The sequence below is a fragment of the Dromiciops gliroides genome, chromosome 1 (genome assembly GCF_019393635.1).
Source record: "Dromiciops gliroides isolate mDroGli1 chromosome 1, mDroGli1.pri, whole genome shotgun sequence".
NCBI classification, from domain to species: Eukaryota; Metazoa; Chordata; class Mammalia; order Microbiotheria; family Microbiotheriidae; genus Dromiciops; species Dromiciops gliroides.
The window spans coordinates 440,659,528-440,684,546 of NC_057861.1; the positions used below are offsets into that span (position 1 = coordinate 440,659,528).

Below are 25,019 nucleotides of genomic sequence, written 5' to 3' on the forward strand. Positions count from 1 at the left end.
TAAATACAATAATCCATGACAATTCCAAAGTTTCTGTGATTAAAAAAAAAAATTGCCCTCTACCTCCTGAGAAAGAAATGAATTTTTTTTTTTTTGGCGGGGCAATGGGGGTTAAGTGACTTGCCCAGGGTCACACAGCTAGTAAGTGTCAAGTACTCCTGAATTCAGAGCCGATGCTTAATCCACTGCGCCACCTACCCGCCCCAAGAACTGAATTCTGAGGGCAAATTAAAGCACTTTTTTCTTTTTCTATTTTTCTTGTCCTTTTTTTTTTTTTTGGCAACATGGTTAATGTAGAAATGTTTTACATGACTTCATATGTATAGTGAATATCACATTTCTTGCCTTCTCAATGGCAGGGGGGTAGTTGAGGAAGAAAGAGAATTTAGAATTGAAGATAATTTTTTATGAAAAATAAACAGACTTATTTAAAATTATTAAATGAATTAAAAATTAGTATTGAAAATAAGCAGGAAGGTTAAGTAATTTTTCAGAATAGCAAAAAATTTAATTCCATCATTTTAGATGAGGAAACTAAGATACAGAGGAAAAAAAATGAGATGATCACAGATTTAGGACTAGCAAGGACCTTTGAGGTCATTTAGTCCAACACCCTTATTGAAAAGATGAATAAACTAAAGCCTAACTTTTCCAAGGTCAAAAAAAAGGCAGTACTCTCTAAATCTAAATCTAAGGCTTTTCCCACTACAGTCCACTGGCTCACATCTACAAATGAGATGAATTCTATGGAAAATAAATTGTAACACTTCAGTTATAATAAAGAACAAGTTAGAACAACACTGTCGTTATAACTCATCCCTCTAAGTTTTACAAAATGACTTACCCAAGGTCTAACTCCAAGTCCAGTACTAAATTTGCTCAAGATCACAAATCTAGTTAGTAACAAAAGTGGGAATTGAAATTTAAGTCTTTTAACTTCTAATCCACTTTTTTTTATTTGAAAAGGTATCATGAATTGAAGATTTATTAAGATAAATGCTTATTGTTTACACCACATTATCAGGAGCCCTATGTAAACATCAAGATTATGCCAACTGTCTTGTAGACTTTCCATTTTGCCACTTAATTCACATCTATATTTAATAACTTTCTCTTATTACAATCTGATGCAATTCTGAATGTTTCTTGTACGAGATCTGGCTACTGGCACAAAGTGATAAATAAAAAATAAAAATCACATTAATATGAGATGCAAAACACCTGAAAAAAAATGAACTTTGAATTAAACAGGTTCAGATTATTTTTTTCTTTCTGTAAAGTACATAAATCAGGAAAAAGGAGCTGCTTAGAATGAATGACACATTGTTTTGAATAGACTGATATCAGGCTAATGAGATTTAGCAATACTCAATTTATATAACAAACTCCCTTCAAAAAACTCAAGGTCCTAATGAAAGTGACTGAGTTTTGGAATCTAAATTTCAGGTGGTCTGACTTCCACTCTAGAAGCTAGTGAATGCACTCCCGAATAACCTAAAAATCAGTACAATACAGATCTAACCTCCCTGGCTTCCTCTGAGTCCCAACTAAAACCTCACTTCCCACAGGAAACCTTCCCCAATCCCTCTTAATTCAGTGCCTTCCATCTACTAATTATTTCCTATTTATCCTGTATTTAGCTTACTTTGTACATATTTGTTGACATGTTCTCTTCCCTATTACACTGTAAGTTTCTTGAGGGCAGAGATTGTCTTTTGCCAAACTTACCAAAGCTATGACAAAAATGAGAAATGGCTATCAATCTATCAATATGGATATATTAAATATATTATACTCTGTGCCACCCACTGTATGCTAGACTCTATAGACATAAGTACAAAGAATACAACAATTTCCACAGGCAAGAAGTTTAAGAGACTGATTGGGTGTGGTGAGTTACTTAAACATAAAAAGTTCAGAGCTACAGTAAGGCAAAGGCTGAACAAGAGTCCACCCTAAATCCAGCACTAATGTGACAAGCCTCAGGGAGCAAATGGACAACTAGGCTACCTAAGGAAGGGAAAACAGGACCAGGTCAGAAAAATACAGAGCAGGTTAAAGCATTCATATAGATCAGCATCAGGCAGGTGAACTTGAGTGTTCATTGTACTTCCAGCCAAAACAAGATAGAGAACTAGGCTTAAAAATGTGGTGGAATACAATACACAAACACATATATTTACATGTATGCAGAACCCCATATTTATGCAAAATAGTTAAATACATGGTCATTAGCATTTAGAAGGCTCAAGAAAGACTTTATAGAAAACCCACATAGACCAACATCTTACACCTTATACCAAAATAAGGTCAAAATGGGTACACGATTTAGACATAAAAGGTGATACCATAGGTAAATTAGGAGAAAAAGGAATAGTTTACCTTTCAGATCTTTGGAAAAGAGAACAGTTTATGACCAAACAAGAGATAGAGTATATTATGAAATGCAAAATGGATGATTTTGATTACATTAAATTAAAAAGTTTTTGTACAAACAAAAGCAATGCATCCAAAATTAGAAGGGATGCAGAAAGCTGGGAAACAATTTTTATGGCCAGTACTTCTGATAAAGGCCTCATTTCTAAAATATATAGGGAACTAAATCAAATTCATAAAAATCCAAGTCATTCCCCAATTGAGAAATGGTCAAAGGATATGAACAGGCAGTTTTCTGATGAAGAAATCAAAGCTATCTATTGCCACATGAAAAATGTTCTAAATCACTATTGATTAGAGAAATGCAAATTAAAACAACTCTGAGGTACCACCTGACACCTATCAGATTAGCTAATATGACAAAAAAGGAAAATAATAAATGTTGGAGAAGCTGTGGAAAAATTGGAAAACTAATGCATTGTTGGTGGAGCTGTGACCTGATCCAACCATTCTGGAGAGCAATTTGGAATTATGCCCAAAGGGCTATAAAGCTGTGCACCCTTTGACCCAGCAATACCACTCTTGGGTCTTTTTCCCAAAGAGATCATAAAAAAGGGAAAAGGACCCTCATGTACAAAAATATTTATAGCTGCTCTTTTTGTGGTGGCAAGGAATTTGAAAGTGCGGGCCTGCCCATCAACTGGAGAATGGCTAAACAAGTTGTGGTGTATGAATGTAATGGAATTCTATTGTGCTCTAAGAAATGATGAGAAGGCAGATTTCAGAGAAACCTGGAAAGACTTGCATGAACTGATGATGAGTGAGATGAGCAGAACCAGGAGAACACTATACACAGTATCATCAACATTATGTGTTGATCAACTGTGATAAACTTGATTCTTCTCAGCAATACAAGATAGTTCCAAAGGACTCATGATGGAAAATGCTCTCCAAATACAGAAAAGAGAAAGAACTGTGGAATATGGATGTAGACTGAACCATACCATTTCTTTTGTTTTTGGTGCTGTTGTTTTTCTTTTTTGAGGTTTTTCCTTTTTGCTCTGATTCTTCTCTTATAACATGACTAATGCAGAATTATGTTTAATGTTATTGTACATATATAACGTATATCAGATTACTTGCTGTCTTGGGGAGAGAGGGAGGGAGGGAGGGGAAAATTGAAACTAGAAATCTTATAAAAACAAATGTTGAAAACTATCTCTACATGTAACTAGAAAATAATAAAATACTTTTATAATTAAAAAAATCTAAAATTAACAAAATTACATTTTAAAAATTAAAAAAGAGGAAAGAAAACTATATTTGAAATGGTATATTTAACCTTTTATGTGTCACAGACCCCTTTGGTAACCTGGTGAAGCTGGTAGACCCCTTTTCAGAAAGATGATTTTAAATAAATTAAACACATAGGATTACAAAGAAAACCAATTATATTGGAATAGGATTTTCATTTTTTTTAAATAGACATTCACAACCCAGAGTTTTAGAATGCCTTACCTAGAAAAAAGAGAAAATCTTTATAAAGGGGAGGTAAGGAGTGAGTGCATTCTAAGCATGTAACAGGGGAGATGGACTGACTTGTGTGAGGAAAAGAAAGACCACTTTGGCTGGACTGCAGAGCATAGAAGGGGTAGTAATGTCCAGTGGGATATGAAAGATAAATTGGGGCAAGGCTGTATAGGGCTTCAAATGCTAAACAGAGTAATTTATATTCAATCCTTGAAACAAAAGGAAGTGACTGAATTTGACTAAGGTAGTCACATAGTCAGATCTGCACTGCAGGAAAATTTCTTTGGAAGTCGGGTGTAAGATTTACTACCATGGCAAGAGACTTGTGGCAGGGAAACCAATTAGGGGGCTGTTGCAGTATCCTGGGTGAGAGATGATGAGTGCCTCGACTAAAGTGGTAACTGGTAGTATTGAGAGATGCTGTGAAGGCAGAAAAGATAAGGTATGACAATTGATTAGTTTCCTAGGGTGAGGGAGAATGAAGCATCCAAGACAATGCCAATCTGAAAAGATGGTAGTGCCTTTGACAGAAATAGGGAAATTTGGAAGAGGTGAGGAATAATGAGTTATGTTTTAGATATACTGAGTCAAAGATGTCTTAAGGACCTACAGTTTGAAATGTCCAGTAGCAATTCATGATGTGGGACTGAAGTTTCCGCAAGAACCATGGGCTAGATATATAGATCTGTGAGTTATTGACATAAAGATAATTGTCAAACTTAGGCAGAGCTGATAAAGTTAAGAGAGAGTGTAGAGGGAAAAAAGAAAAGAGAGGCCTTAGGAAAGAGTCTTGGGCAACACACATATGATATGAATGATGAGCTAGGAAGGAAAGAAAGGAGACTAAGAAAGAGGCATCAGTCAGGTAGGAGGCCAAAACAGAGAGAGGAGACTATCTTCTAGGAGGAGATGGGAGGCAGGGGTGTTTCCAACAGTGTCAAATGCAGCTGACAGGTCGAGAAGGACAAGGACTGAGAAAAGATCATCTGATTTGGCAATTGAGAGATCACAGGTAACTTTAGAGAGAGAAGTTTCAATTAATTGATGAGGCTTAGAAGCCAGACTGCAGTTAAGGAATGAGTGAGGAGAGGAAGTGAAAGTAAATATTGTAAAACTTTTTCTAGGAGTTTGGCTAAGGGAGGAGAGATAAAGGATGGGTTGTTTAAGGGCAGGATAGGGTAAAGTGAAGGATTCTTTAAGAATGGAAAAACCTGGAAATGTTTGAAAGCAGGCAGGAAATAACCACTACCTAGGGAAAAGTTGAAATTTAGAGAGAAAGGCAAAATTGAGGATATAATTTGCTGGAAAAGATCAGAGGGGATGGCATCAAGCACATATCGGGGAGGTTTAGCCTTGACAAGAAGACCTACCTCTTTTTCAAGAGACTGGGGAAAGGAGAAGAGAGTAGGAGATAGTGTGCCAAGGAGTTCTGAAATGAAGAGAATGAGAAAATAGGAAGCTCATGTCAGATAGCCTTTATTATTTGACTTAAACATGAGGCAAGGTCGACACCTGATAGACAAAATGGGGGAGACGCTTGAGAAAGGAAGAGAAGGTTTGGAATAGCTTCTGTAGGGAGTGAAATAGAGAATCAATAATAAAAAAATTATATTTATTAAATATATAAAAGGACTGCCTTCCTGTAGTAAGGGCCCAGTTTAGGTTGGAGAATGTGAATTTGTAACATACCTGGTCTGCATGGCTGTGAGGCTACTTTGATCTTCTGTAGTAGGAATCATCTGTTCAGAAGATTTCATGATCCCTCTCATGTACTCAATCAGAGTAGGGAGAGTAGGACTTCCCACGAGACCCCTATTTCAATACAGCACTGCCTCAGCTACAATGCAATCCTTTAACCTATACTCCAAGGACTACCTCATAGCAAGGTTAAAATAGTTATCTAAAATACTCTTCTGCTGGACCCTACCTACAAAAGAGGTGGGGTGATAATGAATAAATTGGCGCATTTTATTATGGTAATTTTTTTAAAGAGAGGGAATGTGGAAAGAACATTGGACTGGGGGCAGATAGGTGGCAAAGTGGATAAAGCACTGGCCCTGAATTCAGGAGGACCTAAATCTGGCCTCAGACACTTGACACTTACTAGCTGCCTGACCCTGCGCAAGTCACTTAACCCTCATTGCCCTGCAAAAAAAAAAAAAAAAGAACATTGGACTAGACATGAGATGATCTGGATTCATTTTCTGGCCCTGCCACTTACTCTCTGTGTTACCTTGGACAAGTCACATAACCAATTTGATCCTTAGTTTTCTCCATCTAAAAAAATGGCAATGATAATACCTACCCTACCTAGCTAATAGAATTATTAGGATCCAGTGGTTATAAAGGATATGAAAGGGCTTAGTCTCTAGCTACCAAAAAAAAAAGATTAAAAACTAATTAAGTTGTTACATTTAGTAAAAAAAATTTTAAAGAGTAAGTTGGCATATTTAGTTAGAATTTTTATTTAAATAACAGGTTATATGGTACAATGGAAAGAACAGTGGATTTAGGGTTAGGGGATTTGAGTTCAAAGACCAATGCCTTTACCTTTTTAGCTTTGTGACCATCTGAAAGTCAGTCAAGCAGCAAACAAGCATTTATTAAGTGCTTACTATGTGCCAAGAACTATGGTAAGCACTGGAGATTTTTTTTAAAAGAAAGAAAAAGAAAAGAAAAAAACATGTTCCTTGCTCTCAAGAAGCTCATATTCTAGTTTCTTCATCTGTAAAATGAAGATAATTACACTTACATGATCTACACCTCAAAAGGCTATGGTGAAGGCACTACATAGACCTTTAAGTACTATGTGTGTTTTATTATTATTACTACGAAAATCAGAAAGTTTTACCCAAGTCTAAGATACTGTTCCCTGACAATATAAACAACAAAAAATCTCCAGGAAGGGCTTTATGCTTTTCCACAAAAAGAGTAACTATACTTTTTGTTTGTTACTTGGCACTGATGTTGTTAGACTGGGCCAACCAGTCTAAATCCAAAATTTGGGGACTGCCTTTTGTTTGGGTTGTCTAAGGTATCCTGGGAACCCCCACAGCATTTCTGGGAGACTGGTTGCCAATCTGGGAAAAACCAGAAGGAAGAAAGGAAGAAATCACAGTAGTTGGTTCTATAGTGCTGGGAGAGGGGTTGGACTGCTCTGGAGATAACCAGGTTCTTTGGAATTTTATTCCAAAGGCTCTTCAGCCTCCCCTTAGAGCAGGGACAAAAAAGTGTTCAGACATGGGCAGCTCTTGCTAGGGGGTTCTTTGGACCAAGTGTGGGTCTAGAAAAGTCCACTGAAAGCCAGAACAGGGTTTCTAGACTCTCTAAAGCCACCCTAATGTGGATCAAAAATAATCAACAACTCCTATATGTAGCTCTTGGGTGATTTTTTTTTTTTTTTGAGGCTTCTAGAGTGAGCCAGATTGTAGCTAACTAAACGATGTCAGGAAGCATTTGGCAGCAAATGCAAAGCCATTTGTGGGATTGGAAACATTTATATTAACAGTGAAACTAGATCAGCTTGATCAAATGTTTCAGCAACGTTTAGAACCTGGTGCTAAAGAGGTGTTAAAAATCAGAATCCAACTACTATTAAGAAACTCTTGCCTTTCCAAACCCATACATTTAACAGGGTCATAAAGCAAAGGTTTGTGTGTCAAACCCCGAATCTTGGCATCCTTGCCTTAGTGACCACACAAGAGTAACGAATGTCTTGCCTTGTGTCTAATCCTCTATATTTAAAATTCCTGCTTTCATATTTTTATTTAAAAAACGAATTTGGAGAGGTGGGTAGCCTGCATTTTTTTCAAGATTTTAATTTTAATTTTTTATTATTGTGAAACTTGACAAATATCATCAAACACGAACATTTTCATTTACCAGGAACAAAAAAAAAAAAAAAAGACTATATGAAACTACAGATCTTGACTATGTATAATTTGGTTTTAAGTATATAGTAAACTTAACATACTTGTTCCAAATCTGTCCTTGTGTCTCTCCCTATCAACTTCTTTCTGTTCTAAATAATAGTTTAAATGCTTCATTAGTGCTCTTTTCTTTCTTACTCCTTTATGGCAACACCATAATTAGACCCCTTGTCTCCCAAAATTTTCTCCCCTTCAAATACCCCCCAACCCCTGTAACAAATAAGTAAAGTCAAGAAAAACAAATTGGCACATTGACCTTAGCTGAAGATTTCCATCTCATTCTGTACTTCTAGTCTAAGAGGGAGGAAAGGAGGACCAGCCAATATGGAGAAGTGAGAGGAAGCAAAACAGTACAGCTCTTCCCGCAACTACTCCAACAATGAACTAAGACAAAAACCAGCCCAAGGAGTGCTACAGAAACAAATAAGAAACTAGTCATCTTTTCAGCCTAAAATCAAAAATTCAACCTATAGGTAAGTAACCCTAGCAGGAACTACGGAACAAGGTTGGGCTTAGCTTGGGGATTCAGTGCCCAGAGCTTCAAGCAAGGCCAGCAGTATACCCAGAGCTGATGCTGGGCCACCAGCCCAGGTCAACAGAACTGGAGGTTTCCCAGATAGATGGGGATCAAAGAACCCCAGAGCTTCCAGGGAGGCCAGCAATATGGGGTAGTGAAGAGTAGATTGCTCAAAGAATGTATAGACAAACAAACAAATAAAAAGATAAAGGTTACAGCCTATATGAGCTTAGAGATACCAAAGAAACAAACCCAGAAAAGAATTACAAAATACCTACAATCAAAGCCTCAAAGTAAAACACACCTTGCCCACAAGATCAATTTTTATTCCTAGAAGAAATGATGGGTTTGTTTTAAATTAATTAAAATATTATAAATGTAATAAGAGCGATTCAGGAAAGCTGAAAAAGCAATGAGCAATAGAAGAGAAACTTGGAAAGAGAAATTGAGTTTCATCACAAGGAGTACAAAACCTTAGCCAAGTAACAGACTGAGGTGTGAAACTTGGGGAGAGTTAATGGAAAGAACCATTCTGATTCCCCATTTTTCCAAAGTAAAGCTTTTGGGCATCATTTTGGAATTAAACTACTTTGTTGTTGCTAACAACCCTGAGAAGCATTCTCTCACTCTACTGCATTTGTTTTATCTAAACTCTAGCAAGTGGCCAATGATAGGAGAATTCGCCAACATTCCTTAGCAGGAGCTATTTCCAATACATATATTGCCCAACTGGGCACCCCTCACCCCAAGGAGCTAACCACAACCAGAACTATTAATTCACAGTTTAGTTTTAGAAAATCAACTGACCAAGTAACATGAAATTCCAGGGTGATATGTGACCCTTATTATAATTTTTTCCTGGGTGCAGACACTTTGCTCCCATCATCGGGGGTTTAGGCAAACCCACTGTTCACCATGCTGAAGCTATTGAAATATAAAATTTTGGGGGGCAGGACAAAATCCTGCTACGTATGCCTAGTTTACAGATTAAGGATCCACCAAATGCAATAAAAGGTATGAAGGTGGTGATAACATCAAGGAAAGGAGAGGCAATGTTGCATCCTAGATAGACATGTGCCCATCCCACCTCTGACAATCAGTAGCTGTATGACCACAAGCAAGTCAGACAATGTCTCTGAGCTTCAGTTTTATCACTTGTGGAATGGCAACAATAATTTCTCTAGTAACACGTCAGAGAGTTACTGCAAGACTCAAGTGAGGCAATGAATGTAAAGTCTTGTAATTTCTGAAACATTATGTAAACATCTGAGAGGAAGCTTGACAAAGAAGACAGAAAATTTGTCTCAGTGGCACAGTGAAAAAAACCTGAGCCTGGAATCAGGAAGATCTGAGTTCAGATCCAGTCTCTGATACTTACTAGCTATGTAATTTTTTGGGGGGTGGGGTGGGGTATGGCAATTGGGGTTAAGTGCCTTGCCCAGGGTCACACAGCTAGTAAGTATTAAGTGTCTGAGGCCAGATTTTAACTCATGTCCTCTGAATCCAGGGCCAGTGCTCTAGCCACTGTACCACCTAGCTGCCCCCCAGCTATGTAATTTTGAGCAAGTCATTGAACCCATTTGTCACAGTTTTCTTATCTATACATGGGGATATGGCAATTGCCCCTTTCTCCCAGAGTTGTTGTGAGATAGTCATTATAAAGCACTTAGCATGGTTTCTGCTACATAATAAGTGCTATATAAATGTTATTAATTATTATTGTTGTTGTTCAAGTCCTACTTCTGAAAAAATATTTGATTCTGGCCAAATGACTTAACTTCTTATTGCTCTAGGCAATTCTTTAAAACTAAAGTTGCAGAGGTTACTACTTGCCTTGGTTGAAGGCATTTTCTCATCTGAGAATTACCAGTACCAATGAGATCCTCTCTCTCTAGAAATGTCTACTAGTGTTCTTACTACTCTGACTACTGCTGACAGTAGTCACTACAGTGAGATTCATCAGAATCAGGGGTCAGAAGCAAATGATGTTGGAACCAAGATCTGGCCATTTACAAAGCGTGGGTGACTCTGGGCAAGTCATTCATCCCTTCTAGGCTCCAGTTTTCTCATCTGTAAAATGAGGAGGCAGGATTAAATGGCCTCTACAGTCTCTTGCAGGTCTAATACTATGAGCCCATGACTGATCTTACATTATAAATTTGGGTGAATCATCAGGCAAAAGAAATAACAAGGAGTCAGAGTCAGAGGCATGTTTCCAGGAAACAGAGAAAACAGGATGCAAATCTGGAATGCAAGAGATCTGATTCAGGTTGCCAAGACAAAATCAGAAACATGAGAGGGCTGGGGAACCTCCACAGTTCAGGCTCACAGACTGAACACGATGGAGCAGAGAGGCAAGTCACCAACAGAAAAGAAAATGCATGTAAGTGCTAAATAATTGATGGCATCTTCTCCAGCTGACCCTAATAAAGATTAATCCCAGCAGCTCTCTTTTCCACAAAGTCTCAACAAACTCAGTATAATGTATATTATTTTATATATATATTTATATGTTGTTTATTTATATGCACACACATACACACACATATATATACACATATTTCATACTATATATTTATAATATAATTTATTCTGTTTTATCTATTAGTCCTGTCTTCCCAAATACAGGGTAATTTTCTTGAGACCATGGATGTATGTCATACTTCCTTTGCATTCCCCACAGAACCTACATAAGAAAGGATTCTTTTATAGAGGCTAACAACTATAGCAGGAGAGATTTGTTCCAATCTCCTTATAGAAACAACATCTTGCACAGGGATTCTTAGCCTGATGTTCATGAAAACTTGTATATGTGGATACATATATACATGTATGTGTATATGTGTGTATACATGTGTTTTCCTGGAGCCCAAGTGTGTGTGTATATATTTACATACATATGTGTATATATACAGGGTGGGCCAGAAGTCATGAAGGGGTTTCAATATTTAATAACGCCTTTATTATTTTATTTTATTTTAATTTACAAGATCATAACATCATATACAGTATGTACAGGAAATGAATTTATATTACATGTGAAAAATCAAATCTTGTAAATGGCAAAAAATAAGGAAAAAATAATTTTCAAAAAGTTATCAGGGGCAGCTAGGTGGTGCAGTGGGCAAAACACTGGCCTTGGATTCAGGAGAACCTGAGTTCAAATCCAGCCTCAGACACTTGACACTTACTAGCTGTGTGACCCTGGGCAAGTCATTTAACCCTCATTGCCCCACCAAAAAAAAAAAAAAAAAGCAAAAAAAAACTAACCAAAAAAGTTATCAAAACATAGTGACTTTTCACACACACACACACACACACACACACACACACACACACACATACCCCTACCACCACCACCATCACATTTCAATATAATTGGTTGTCTTTTTAATTCTATAGATTTTATTTTATGGAGTTAGAACCATTATTCTGTAACAGGGTCCATAACCTTCACCATACTGCCAAAGAGGTCTAAAACACATCAAAAGGTGAAAAACCCCAGTCTTAGAGAGTTACCCAAGGTAATGAGAGATTAAGTGACTTGTCCAGTGGGTTCAGAGATAGGACTTAATCCCAGGTCTTTCTGGCTTTAGGGCCTGCACTCTGGATGTGATATATTATACATGTTTCCTTATTTTTTTACTATGATTTTATTGCATTTGAGGGAAAGGGCAGAGAGGACGATATTTGGTTTTTCAGCTGGACTCTATATCCAATGACATAAATAAATTGAGGGGCTTGGGGAAGGGATTCACTAAACTGAAATTCCATCAATAGCCAAGTCTGAAAAGCTGTGTCTAATAATGGTAGTATCTCATTGATAATGTGCTTTATAATTTTTGGTGAACTTGTTTACCATAACAAACCTTTGAGGAAAGTAATGAGCATATTACCATCATTTTATAGGTGAAGGCGATGAAGCTCAGGGAGAAGGGGTTTGCCCCCAAGTCTCAGAAATAATTAACAGCAGCCCTTGAATGTGAACCAAAATCTTTTGAGTTGAAGTCCACGTTCTTTTCCTTGGAATATTTACCTATTCTATTAAGTGACGATTATATGTAGCACTTTATTAATAGCCTTGCATCTTTTTTACCCTATCTGATACAGCAGTGGTACAACTACTAAGTATAACTTTGGGGTGAAATAGATGCTGTTATTTCTCTACGAATTAAATTAAAACTTTAAAAAATCATCAATGCAACCATGTTCCGCCAAACTGAAATGAAAATAGAGGATGTAAGGAAGAAAAAATAACATATTACTTCAAAATGCATTGTTATTTGCTTTATCAGTTTTACAACAGAATATAAACATTAAATTATGAATTGTTGGGCTGTCAGAGTAGGGTAGGGCTCACCCAATGATTGAGCTGTGAACTTTTTTTTTGCCCAGTCTAATTATCTCTATCCTAAACTAGATTTCCTTTTAAAATAACTACATGTAATCACAAAACTTCATTTTTACTTTTAAAGGATTTTAGACTGCTTTAACTTTTAGCAGAAAATGTTTGAAACACCAAGGTAGTCTACATTTTCTAGAAATTAATAGTTATGTTCTTAAGAGTGATTCCTTGATTATATTTTTAGCAGCTAAATAATTATGAGCTACTGTTTTCCATATTATTGCTTCCTAATAATTCTGTCAGAAGATAAGGAGAAAAGTGGAAAAGTTGAAATCCAAATAATAGTTATTTTCAAAGGTGTTTTAGAGGGGCAAAAGATAGAAAACACTGGTTAAAGGAATAAAATTATTTTATGTAGTATATATTTCTTAATTCCTGATTTTTTTCCCATTTCCAAGAGCAAGAAAAAAATTGCTTTTCAACGTGGGTCTTAAAAGGAGTCTTTTGGATCTTATAAGTTGTCTGAAATAATAGTTTTTATTCCATCTGAGTATTAAAAGTAACATCTTAGGTGGCGCAGTGGATAAAGCACTGGCCCTGGATTCAGGAGTACCTGAGTACAAATCCAGCCTCAGACACTTAACACTAGCTGTGTGACCCTGGGCAAGTCACTTAACCCCAATTGCCTCACTTAAAAAACAAAAAACAAAAAAGTAACATCTTGGGGCAGCTAGGTGGCGCAGTGGATAGAGCACCGGCCCTGGAGTCAGGAGTACCTGAGTTCAAATCCGGCCTCAGACACTTAACACTTACTAGCTGTGTGATCCTGGGCAAGTTGCTTAACCCCAATTGCCTCACTAAAAAAAAAAAAAAAAGAAAGAAAGAAAAAAAAAAGTAACATCTTACTTTTTTAGGTGTAATATTCTACTTGATTTTACTTATTTGAGAGGCAACTTGGTTCAGTGTTGGTGGTCTTGGAGTCAAGAAGCCTTGGATTGAAGCCCTACTTCTGACATATTGCCTATGTAACCCCAGGCAAATCACTGGACTTCAGTGACCCAGAAAACTTTCTAAAATTATTATATTTTAAAAAGTAATTTTTATGGATTTTTTTACATCATGATAGATTTCCCCAATTTCCTTCTCCCCAGAGAGCCACCTCATATAACAGATAGTACTTTTAAAGACACACCTTTCATATATCTTCTTTCAAGTCCTGCTTGAACTTAAATCATTTTGTTATATTATTCCCTTTTGATTTTTTTATATGTGTAGTTGTTCTTTCCATTTACATTGTGCTATTCATTGTGTACAGTTTTCTTTCCTCTGCTTACTTCATGTTGCATCAGTTAGTGTAGAACTTTCTGCATTTCTCTGTATTCATGGCATACATCATTTCTTGCAACACAGTATTGATATGGGTCTGAGGTAACTCAGGAGTTTTCTCCTTGAAAAGCTAAACTAAAGGACAGACACACCTAAGAAGTAAGGGGAGATAGGCAGAACCCTGGACAGAGATAACTCCAGAAGTTAGGACCTTCATTCAAGCTTTCCCCACCCCTAAAAGGAACTTTCCACTGTCAGGTGGTCACCCCATCTATTCTCTATAAAAGCTTGACCTCCCTTCCATTCTGGGAGGAAAATGTTTCTAAGCCATATTCTTCCATTGAGGTAAATAAAGTCTTCCACTTCCTTCTCAGTCACTTTCTCTAGCATGCAAATAAAAGACCATTTTATTCTAATTGGACTATGTGCAAGAATTGTAATCCTTTACAGAGGAATGCCTAAGGACCCCCACCACCTATTTCCCCCATGACAGTACTATTCCAATATTTTCATGTAACATAATTTTTAGCAATATCCCAATAGATAAACATCTGCTTTTTTTTCAATCCTTCACTCACACAAAAAAAGTGCTGCTATAAATATTTTGGTGTATATGGGAACTTTCTTCTTAGCACTGGCTTCCTGAAGGTATACAGTAAATCTCTGTAGAATCTCTGGGTTAAAGGGTATGGATATTTTAGTTGCTTTATTTGCATAAGTCCAAACTGCTTTCCATAGTAGTTGTACCAACTAATAGTTCAATCAACAATGCCTCAGAGTGCTTATCATCCCACAACTCCCCTCTGATATTGACCACTGCCATTTAAAAAGCTTAAGATTATCAATTAAAGAATAGTTGTGCTGATCTATATTAGTAGAGGGGAGTTTTCTTCACCTAGAGCTCCCATACGAATGAGATACATGATCCGGTACCTCTCCTCCCCACCACTGAATGTTTTTTAGTTCAACAATGAATCATCATTTCAGGTGGGGGGGGGGGGTCAGATCATAGGATCATAGATTTAGAGCTGAAAGGAATCTTGTGAGTTATCTAGTCCCACCATTCGTTTTTACAATGAAGAAACAAGCTGAGAGAGGGGAAGAGATTTTGCCTAGTTATTAGGGTAGTAACTGGCAAAACCAGATCTGACTCTGGACTGCCCACTTTTATGCTCCTTTCCATTGCTACATGGCATCAAATAAAAACTAATGGTTCCTAGAAAAAGTGTTCTATCAAATGTTTTCTGGTCACTCTTATATTTATCTTATTTTAGTTCTCTCTTACTTCAGGACAGCTGCCGAATACTCCCCCAGGGCTTGCACAGGTTCCCAAATCCTGCACCAATTCTGCCCAAGGCACTGCCACCTGCCTATAACGACCAAAATTCTCTTGAGTGTGTAGGAATGGCCTTTCAGCATTTCTGACTTTACCAAGCCTTATTTTCCCTATATCTTTCTGTTATCTATCTTTTCAAATCTTTGTATCTGCTCATCATTCTCTATCCTTCAAACTCTATTTCATATTTTTGCTATCTTTTCTTATTTACCTTCCTATGATCTATTCTTTGACTTCAAGATCCTTATTTCATCCCAGCCAATTCCCCAAATTCTTATTAAACTGTACTTTATAAAAGGGTCAGATTTATTTCTGCAGCTTGTTGCTCATCATTAATAAGCATTTATGGGGGCAGCTAGGTGGTGTAGTGGATAAAGCACAGGCCCTGGAGTCAGGAGGCCCTGAGTTCAAATCTGATCTCAGACACTTGACACTTACTAGCTGTGTGACTCTGGGCAAGTCACTTAACCCTCATTGCCCCGCAAAAAAAAAAGAGAGAGAGAGAGAGAGAGAGAGAGAGAGAGAGAGAGAGAAAGCATTTAAGTATTGACATTGAATTGAATGAGCCTAGTATGAAATAAAGCATTTACCACTTTCCACAAAGAATTCTGATAAAGCTGTTCTCACAATAGATTCCATAAACATCACTGACCAGTGAAACCTCTTTGGGACATACACCGAAGGCCAAGTTTAAAAAAAAGTTTGGCAAACACAAACCTGCAGATAGAGAAAGCAAAACTCACTCAAAACTCACAAGAGGAAGTGGTCAAAATTCAAAAGAAAAGCCCCAACACCAAGCCAAAAATATAAGCAGTAACAATGGTCAACTGCTGTTGTTTCTAAATGCTTCTAACAATAATAAATTTATGCAAAAAAGTCCTTTGTGGATTAATGAAATTCATAAAATAAATATTAAGACAGATTCTCCCAAAGCCCACCCCCCCAAAAAAGCATAAATCTAATAGGATAATCTGGTAAAACTTCATTAGGACCCTCACCAACTCAAAAAATGTCTTAAGGGACAGGGGTTTCACCTAAGCTTACATCTGCATTATGTAATAAAAAGTTTACTTAAATTAGGAGGATAAACACATTTCAAGGGGAATATTTAAGCTAATTATAAGAACTGCTTTCAAGTACCCTCAAGCACTTTAGAGGATACATTTACATAGAAACAATTACTATGCTAATCATCATCATCATCGTCACCAAGAACAACTATTTATTGTGCTCTAATTAGGGGTTTCAGATATATAACTAGTATAAGAATTTAGTCACGGAGCAGCTAGGTGGCCAGTGAATAAAGCACCGGCCCTGGATTCATTAGGACCTGAATTCAAATCCGACCTCAGATACTTGACACTTACTAGCTGTGTGACCCTGGGCAAGTCACTTAACCCTCACTGCCCCCCCCCCACAAAGAATTTAGTCCTTGCCCTCCAGAAGCTTAGAATCTTGTTGGAAAGAATTGGGGGGGGACCACACACACAGAGACAGACACACTGACAGAGGAAAAAAAATTATCAAGAGTAGAAGATAAAGATGAAGAAAAAAATAATAATCTATTGGATATTTCTACAATGCCAATTCATCTCTGTTCAGGATAATTAGGAGTAGCAGAATATGGACACAAAGGTTTCTCATGCTTAGAGTTTCCTATCTCCTCCTCCTTTGTTGCCCCTGAGAGTCTCTTCCTTTTGACCATTTTCAGGATACAGAATCCATAAAGGAGAGCAGCTGAACTGGGGCTCTCTAACCACTATTACAGGCAGACAGCAGAAAGAATACTTTGGAGAATGGCCCACTGTGTTGCCAGCAGATACAATCTTCTATGGCCATGACCAGACTTCAGTCTGTAAGGTCACCTAGGGGTTGAGGCTGCTATTACTGACTAAGACAGAAATGGCACAAAACCTGAGAAAGACTTTCCTGCTGGCAGTGCAGGAAGACAGAAGTTGCTACAGCATGGACCAGTGTGTGAAGAAAAGACAAAACCTAGAGAAGAAAGCAGGTGAGCCCAGATGTGCAAAGCAGATGTTGTGAGATCAGTGCACATGGGCCAGAGCAGTCAGGTGTCTGGGCTAGTGAAAATGTGGAAACAATAATCTACCTTCCTTCCTATACTACCTCTTTTTTTCCTGTAGTCTAGGCCTTAGCTTGAGGTCCCTGATTCACAACCTCCTTACCTTGATCTTTCCCATGACCTGCAAGAGAGCCCAATGTATAGGGGTTATCCCCTTGGGACCCCAGGAAGAAAAGTAGGGAAAGCAAAAAGAAGATTTCTGGAAAACAAAGGAATAGAAGCTCTCTCTGTGGGGAGCATTGAGTATGGTTCAATAAAGCATGAAGCTAATATGAATTGAGCACTTGTAGCTTATGGCTATAAGAAGGTCACTGGTTAAGAAAGGAAAGTCTGGGTGACAACTGGAGGTATCACTGCAGATTTTTTTATAATTTTATTTTAAGATTCATATTTAATCATCTCATAGTACAGACTGAGAATCCAGTCTGTGGATTTCATTCATTTCTAGTATAAGCCTTTGTCACTTGGTAGGATGGGAAACTAATGAATGTGCATCAGAGAGGCCTCCTGTAAAAGAAACCTTGATAGGACCACTGGGCTAGTGGCTTGGGTACAGCATCACCAGGAAGGAGAAATTATTTCTTATAGTCTGTTCTGAGCCTGTCTAATAATTCAGCATTGAAGGGGCAGCTAGGTGGCGCAGTGGGTAAAGCACTGGCCCTGGATTCAGGAGGACCTAAATTCAAATCTGGTCTCAGACACTTGACACTGACTAGCTGTGTGACCCTGGGCAAGTCACTTTATCCTCATTGCCCTTCCCCCCCCAAAAAAATTTCAGCATTAAGATTGGGATGGAGGAGGGCAGGGATGATACTCATGGGTTATCTAATATTTAATTTAAAAGTTTATTTAACAATAACATGAAAGGGATATTTGATATTCAGAAAGGATATCACACTGGTCCAGGTACATGCGGTTTGTCTTGGTTACATATGAAAATGCATCTGGTAAGAAAGATGTTCTGATTTGCCTAGCAGTGGCACATCTGTCCAGTCTGAGGTGACCTCATATATGACTAGGAAGCCCTAGTTCCTCCCACCAATCAAGTCTCAGGGATGGTTCTGTCTTTTATAGAAAAACTCATCCAGCCTATTAGATGTTGCACATAGCAGGTATTTTATAAATACTAGCTGTTGTTGCTACAATGATGCCAATGATGACAATAACTCAATATTGCTCCTACCACACACTCCCTCAAGGAAGGTGACACAGGAAGTTATATCACTGCATATTACTTAATGTCACACACATAACCCCCAAGTGCACACAAAGCCTACAACCCTCTCATTTACAAACAAGGGAACTGAGATCTAGGGAAGTTACTTGATTTCCCCAGAGAAGTAAATGGTAAGATTGAATGCAGAATTCCTTGATTCTAAATCCACTATTTCCATTCCCATTAAAAAGAAAAGGCTTGGGGCAGTTAGGTGGTACAGTGGATAGAGCACCGGCCCTGGAGTCAGGAGTACCTGAGTTCAAATCTGGCCTCAGACACTTAACACTTACTAGCTGTGTGACCCTGGGCAAGTCACTTAACCCCAATTGCCTCACCAAAAAAAAAAAAAGAAAGAAAAAAGAAAAGGCTTCATTGAAGGCACAGGACCAAACTGGGCCTTAGCCGAGTAGAGAAGAAATAGAGGTTATTAAAAACATACGGCCACATGGCAGAAGGAAAGGTGCTGAATTTTGCATCAAAAGATCCAGCTAGGTTCAAACCCCAGTTCTACCTGTGTGACTTTGTGCAAGTCACTTAATCTCTTTAGATCTCAAATATCTCATTTGTAAAATGAAGGAGTTAACTAGATGACCTCCAAGGTCCTCTCCAGTCTTGGAGCTATGTTCCTATGAACCGTGTAAGCAAATTACAAATCATTACTGTCCGCTGAGGACCCTCTCCTATACAATACTATTAGCTTAATTCAAGTAACTGTGCACTGTAATTAGCTGCTGACCCCAAACCAACAGCAAAACACTAATGACCAGTAAATAGTGAGGTACTGGAAAGGTCAATGTCATTTCATTGCTACAGTACATTCTTCACTACATCAAGGATCAGTGATATCATTAGGATTCTCTCCACACAGGATGATAATATGGAAGCCAATAACCTGGCCTAGCACTAAACCTCCTGGTGATGAGTCACTGCGGGGCCATTGTCTCCAACAAGACCGTACAGTCTATGACCAAGCCTCCCTTCACCTTGGCCTGTCCAGTTGGGCACAGTCTGCCAGAGCTAGTGCTCTCTGGTAAATTCTATGCTCTGTTAAGGTATCAGAAGACATATATATTATATATGTGTAATATATTATATTTATATATAATAATAATATATTACATATACATTACATATATGTATATATGTAATATAGTAATATTGCATATTATAGACCAAACATAAACAAAAAAACAAACCCCAAACCTTCACGGCAGATAAAATAAGTAATACATGTGTATTTTAAAACTGGATCCTACTATTTTGACTGTTCTCATGCTAAAAGTCTCCTCCATCCCTCAGCCAACCTCTTCAAAAAAAAAAAGACAATAGCAGGTGGCCCCAAATACTCTCCACAATTCTTCTAGAACCTTTCCAAGCTGATGGACCACTTAACTGTTCTGCTGAAACTACTCTTCCTCAAAGTTACCAATGAGCTTGTAATTGCCAAACCTTTTCTCAAATGCTCATCCTTCCTGACCTCTCTGCAGCTTTTGACACTGTTGACGGCTTTCTTCTGGACTCTGTCTCCTCTCTGAGTTTTCATGACACTACTTTCTTTTGGTTCTTTTCTCCTGATAGCTTGGTGGCACAGTGGATAGAGTGTTGGGTCTGGAATCAGGAAAAACCGAGTTCAAATTCAGCTTCAGACATTTAATAGCTGTGTTACTTTGGGCAAGTCATTTAATAGTTGTCTGCCTCAGTTTCCTCATTTGTAAAATGGGGATAATAATAGCACCTACCTCCCAGGGTTGTTGTGAGGATCAAATGAGATAATATTTGTTAAAAGCTTAGCACAGTGGTGTTGTATGAAAGGAGAGAAGGTTAGCACTCCCCTTGATAAGGATGGAAGAGGTCCTAGTGGCCTTTACAACACATATATGGTTAAGGCATTGCCACCTACTCTGTGGCAAAAGCTTAGCACAGTGTCTGGCACTTGGTGGGCATTATTCTTATCATCACCATCATCACTATCATCTGGTTTCTCATTCTCCATTGCCAGATGATCATACATATCACAATCATTAACTATCGGTGTCCTAAAAGGTCTGTCCTGGGCCCTCATCTCATTTCTTGCTTTGCTTTCATTCAGTGACCTCATCAGCTCCCATGGGTTCAATTACATATGACAATTAAAGCACATATGGCTCACAAATCCATGTCCCAAATGATTTAGTGCAGTTTAAAGCTGTTAGACCTTAATAGTTTAATAATTTTGGGGACGTGCTGCACAGTCACAGTTTCTGTCCCAAGCTCCAGTTCCACCTTCACCTGTCTGTTGAGCATTTTCTTTTTTTAATACTTTTTAAAATTTTTTTTTTTTTAGTGAGGCAATTGGGGTTAAGTGACTTGCCCAGGGTCACACAGCTAGTAAGTGTTAAGTGTCTGAGGCCGAATTTGAACTCAGGTACTCCTGACTCCAGGGCCAGTGCTCTATCCATTGCGCCACCTAGCTGCCCCTGTTGAGCATTTTCAACTGAGGCTCTCTCTTACCCTCATCTTAAACTCAACATACCCTCAACAAAACTCATTCTCTTTTCTTCAAAACCCTCCCCTCTTCTGAAATTCTCTATTACTGTTGAGAGTACTGCATTCCAGGTTCATAATGACAGTATTATCCTCAACTCTTTACTCAGTGACCAAATCCTGTGGTTTCTACCTGCAGTCTTGCTCACATTTGTCTCCTTCTGTCCACTTGCTCAGAGACCAGCTTCGTCCAAGCCCTGACCGCCTGCCTCTCTAGACTGGAATCTTTCAATAACCTCTTATTTGGTTACCCTGCCTCGAGTCTCACAGGTGAAAACTATCTTCCACACAGCTACCAATGTAACCTTTCCTAAAAGCTCAAGTCTTACCATATCACTCAGTAAACTGCAGGATCTTCTTATTTACATACAGAAAAAAAAATACAAACACCTGTTTTATCCTTCACAACCTGACCCCTTTCTAAACTTTTTACATATTCTTCTCCTCCATGTCCTCTATGGTCCAACTACACTGGTCCTACCTGATGTTCCTCACACATGACCATCTCATTTCTGTTCCTTTACACTCGGTTGTCCTTCATGTCTGGAAGGCTCTCCTCCCTCCTCACCTTCTTGGAATGCCTATTGCTTTGAAGAATCAATTCTGGCACCACTTAAGGCAGGAGACAACCCTGGTCCCCTTAGTGCCTTACCTTCAAAAAGGCTACCTTGTGTCTAGTTTGTCTGTCTTATATTTTTGGGTGTATGTATGTATGTATATATACATATATATGTATATATTCATAGATGTACATATTGTCAAGCTCATTAGAACATAAGTACCTTGAAAGTAGGGAATGTTTCACCTTTGACTTTGTTTTCCCTTACCACACTGTATTACTTAGCACACAATAATTGTTTACTAAATGTGTTGATTGATTATATATGGGAAAATATTTTAGTACCATGAACTAAACCCTAAAGGCACTACTAAACGCCATTCTGAATTTCCATTAAATTAATCTTTACATTATTAGCTATCCAACCAGCACCATATTTATACACATTAGTGCTAAGAGCAATTCTTTTTTTTTTTTTTTTTTGGTGAGGCAATTGGGGTTAAGTGACTTCCCCAAGGTCACATAGCTAGTAAGTGTCAAGTGTCTGAGGCCGAATTTGAACTCAGGTCTTCCTGAAAAAGGCAATTCTAAACGAATGGTAGGGGTATGATAACAGAATCTAAAACATTTATCTAACTCAGAAGAAAGACAGAGTGTGGTTTACTGGACTGTCTGGAAATTGCATATTGAACTTCAATATCTTCATATCAAATGCCATTCTCCAGGAAGTATCATTTTGTGAACTTGTCTGTGGAACAGTTAGCAAAGCTTCCTCCAAACCGTTAATTGTATCCCTCCTCCTGTTTTTGCACCTAAATCCTATTGCTACAACCAAACAAAATTGTAAAGATTAATCTTGTTATAGCAGAAAATACAATTTCCCCCATGGTTCTTGGCAGCAATAATCATCTTTCCTGAGCAAATGCTCAAGATTGGGAAGCTCCTTTCGCCTTCATTAACTCTCTATGTGGTGTGACAAAGTTCTGGAGTAAGAATAAGAAGGCTAGTTCTAGTCCTAAAGGTACCATTTACCAGTCATGACCTTAAGTTGCCTTGTCCATAAGTCATAGCTTTGAGTAAATGTCCTTATTTGTACAAAGTGGACAGATTAAATTATTTCTGAGGTCCTCCCCACCCCAGATATGACATTCTCTTACTCTTGACTCCAAGTTCTAAAAAACACAACAAACTAAGACCCCCCCAAAAAAAATCATGCAGAGAAACTTAAGATAGATTTGTCTCTCCACTGGCTAAAGTCTCCATCCATGCATATTCCGTTATACAGGACCTTCAAGGTTCCCCCTGGATACTATGTATTTAAAACATGGCGAGGAAGAACACAGAGGACTAGTCAAGTGACATTAAGAAGTATGTGAACTAAGTCTAATAAAAAGTACGCAATTACAGTAGATTCACTCCTCTCTGTCATCCTCAAAGATTCAGCTTTTCAGAGAACAGAAGATTTCCATATTTTCTCTTTACTTTAATCCTTTTAACCTAATCTACCCCATAATTAAATACAATATGTCTTGCTCCAAAACAGTGGAGGGAACATAAATCATAGACAATTATAAAGCCAGATTAATAGAAAAGGGTATTATAATAGTTCCATGGTACTAAACCAGACTTCTTCCCCACTTCACTGTTTGGGGGCATATAAAAGGATAATTCATATGATGTCCTACATTGTCTATTACATTACATATTCTACCAAAGGTCCGCCACCCTTGATTGATTTCCTTGAATATCTGCAAATTGACAGTCATATGAAAATGAAATAATTGGAAGGTTACAGTCAATTTACAAGGTACAAGAAGCTGACTGGTTTTAAATTCTCCAGACACTTTTCTATTAACTTCATCACAGACTAGCTGTTTGACCTTGGGCAAGTCACATCTCTTCTCTGGGTTTCAACTTTCTTTCATCTACAAAATGAGAAGACTGATTTGGATGATCTCTAGGTCCCCTTTTAGTTATAAATTCCATAAATCTGAGAAAATAATACAGTGACAAACTAATTAGAATTGCCTGAAGGTCCAGGGGATGCTTAACTTATAAAAGAGAAGAATGGGGGGCAGAGGGGGACAGGGTGGTCAAATATTTAAAGGGCCAACATGCGGAAGAGGGATTAGATTGGTTCCTTGACCCAACATGGCAAAACCAAAATTAATAGGTAGCCACTACTATCTGGCTAATTTAAGCTCGCCATCAGGAAAAACCTTCCTAACAATAAGGTTTGACCCAGAGTAGAACAAGCTACTTTGGGAGATAGTAGGTTGGTAAGTAAGCTCCCCTTCCTTGGACGTTTTCAAGCAAAGACTGGACAACGCCTCAAGGGGTATGTTACACTAAAGGCTCCTTTCATGGACAGGTTTTACTAGATGCTCTCTGAGGTCCAACTCTTAAATGCTATAATTTTGTGAATGAGTGATCTAATTTAATAGATGCTAGATCATCCTCTTTCTTTTCTCAAGGAATTCAGTACCTGACTCACGTTCCTTTTCTCTACCCCAACTCTTGCCCAAACACTTGAGGATTTCGGTTTACATGCTGAATTCCTCACAAACATCCTTGCTTCCCCATTCAACAACATGCTTGAGCCCCTTGACCTATACTCTCACTCTACCTCCTCTGCATATTAGGATGATTATACCTTCAATTTCACCATTACCTAGATGTATGCCATTTATATCATCCTTATCCCTTCTCTGATCATAATCTCATGTCCTTCTATTCAATTCAATATCCACTTATTAAGCAACAACCATATATTAGGCATTTCACTGGTCTCCCTCTGCCTTACTCTTTCCTAAACATATTTGTCCTCAATCCAACTTCTGTACTCTGGTCCATGGTCCCAACTTTGGCTTTACTTTCTTCCTTTCACAATCTTCATCTGATTGTTAACCAATTCAACTATACTTTGTTCTCTACAGTTGAATCTTTTTAACTTGTCCTTTTACCCTGCCATTTACCTTGGGTCACCCTTACCACTAGCCCTTTCTGCTCCTGCTCTGGTGGCTGATAAATATCGTTGGAAAAAGTTGCTGCAGCTGTGCTAACTGGGTCAATAAACCCAATAAACATTCATTAATTACCTACTAGTTACCAAGCACTGTGCTATGCACTGAGGATACAATTAATAAAAAGACAGTCCCTGCCCTGAAGGAACTTACAATATATTGAGGGGAGATAACACCAAAAAAAAAAGACAGGACATGGGTGGGAAGACACCATGGGGTACCTGCCATGGGACATCTTGTTCAATTGAGTTGAAAT

The 25,019-nt window shown here is 38.0% G+C and overlaps 1 protein-coding gene and 1 non-coding gene across 5 annotated transcripts in view; one reads left to right on the forward strand and one right to left on the reverse strand.

Annotated features, from left to right (window-relative positions):
• The window catches only part of SSBP2 (single stranded DNA binding protein 2), a 417,804-nt gene that overhangs the window by 312,257 nt on the left and 80,528 nt on the right, over window positions 1-25,019 (reverse strand). The gene's annotated exons all lie outside the window — the stretch shown is intronic.
• Window positions 20,457-20,584, forward strand: LOC122737815. Its single transcript, XR_006354586.1, has one exon. It is a non-coding gene; the product is annotated as a U6atac minor spliceosomal RNA (small nuclear RNA).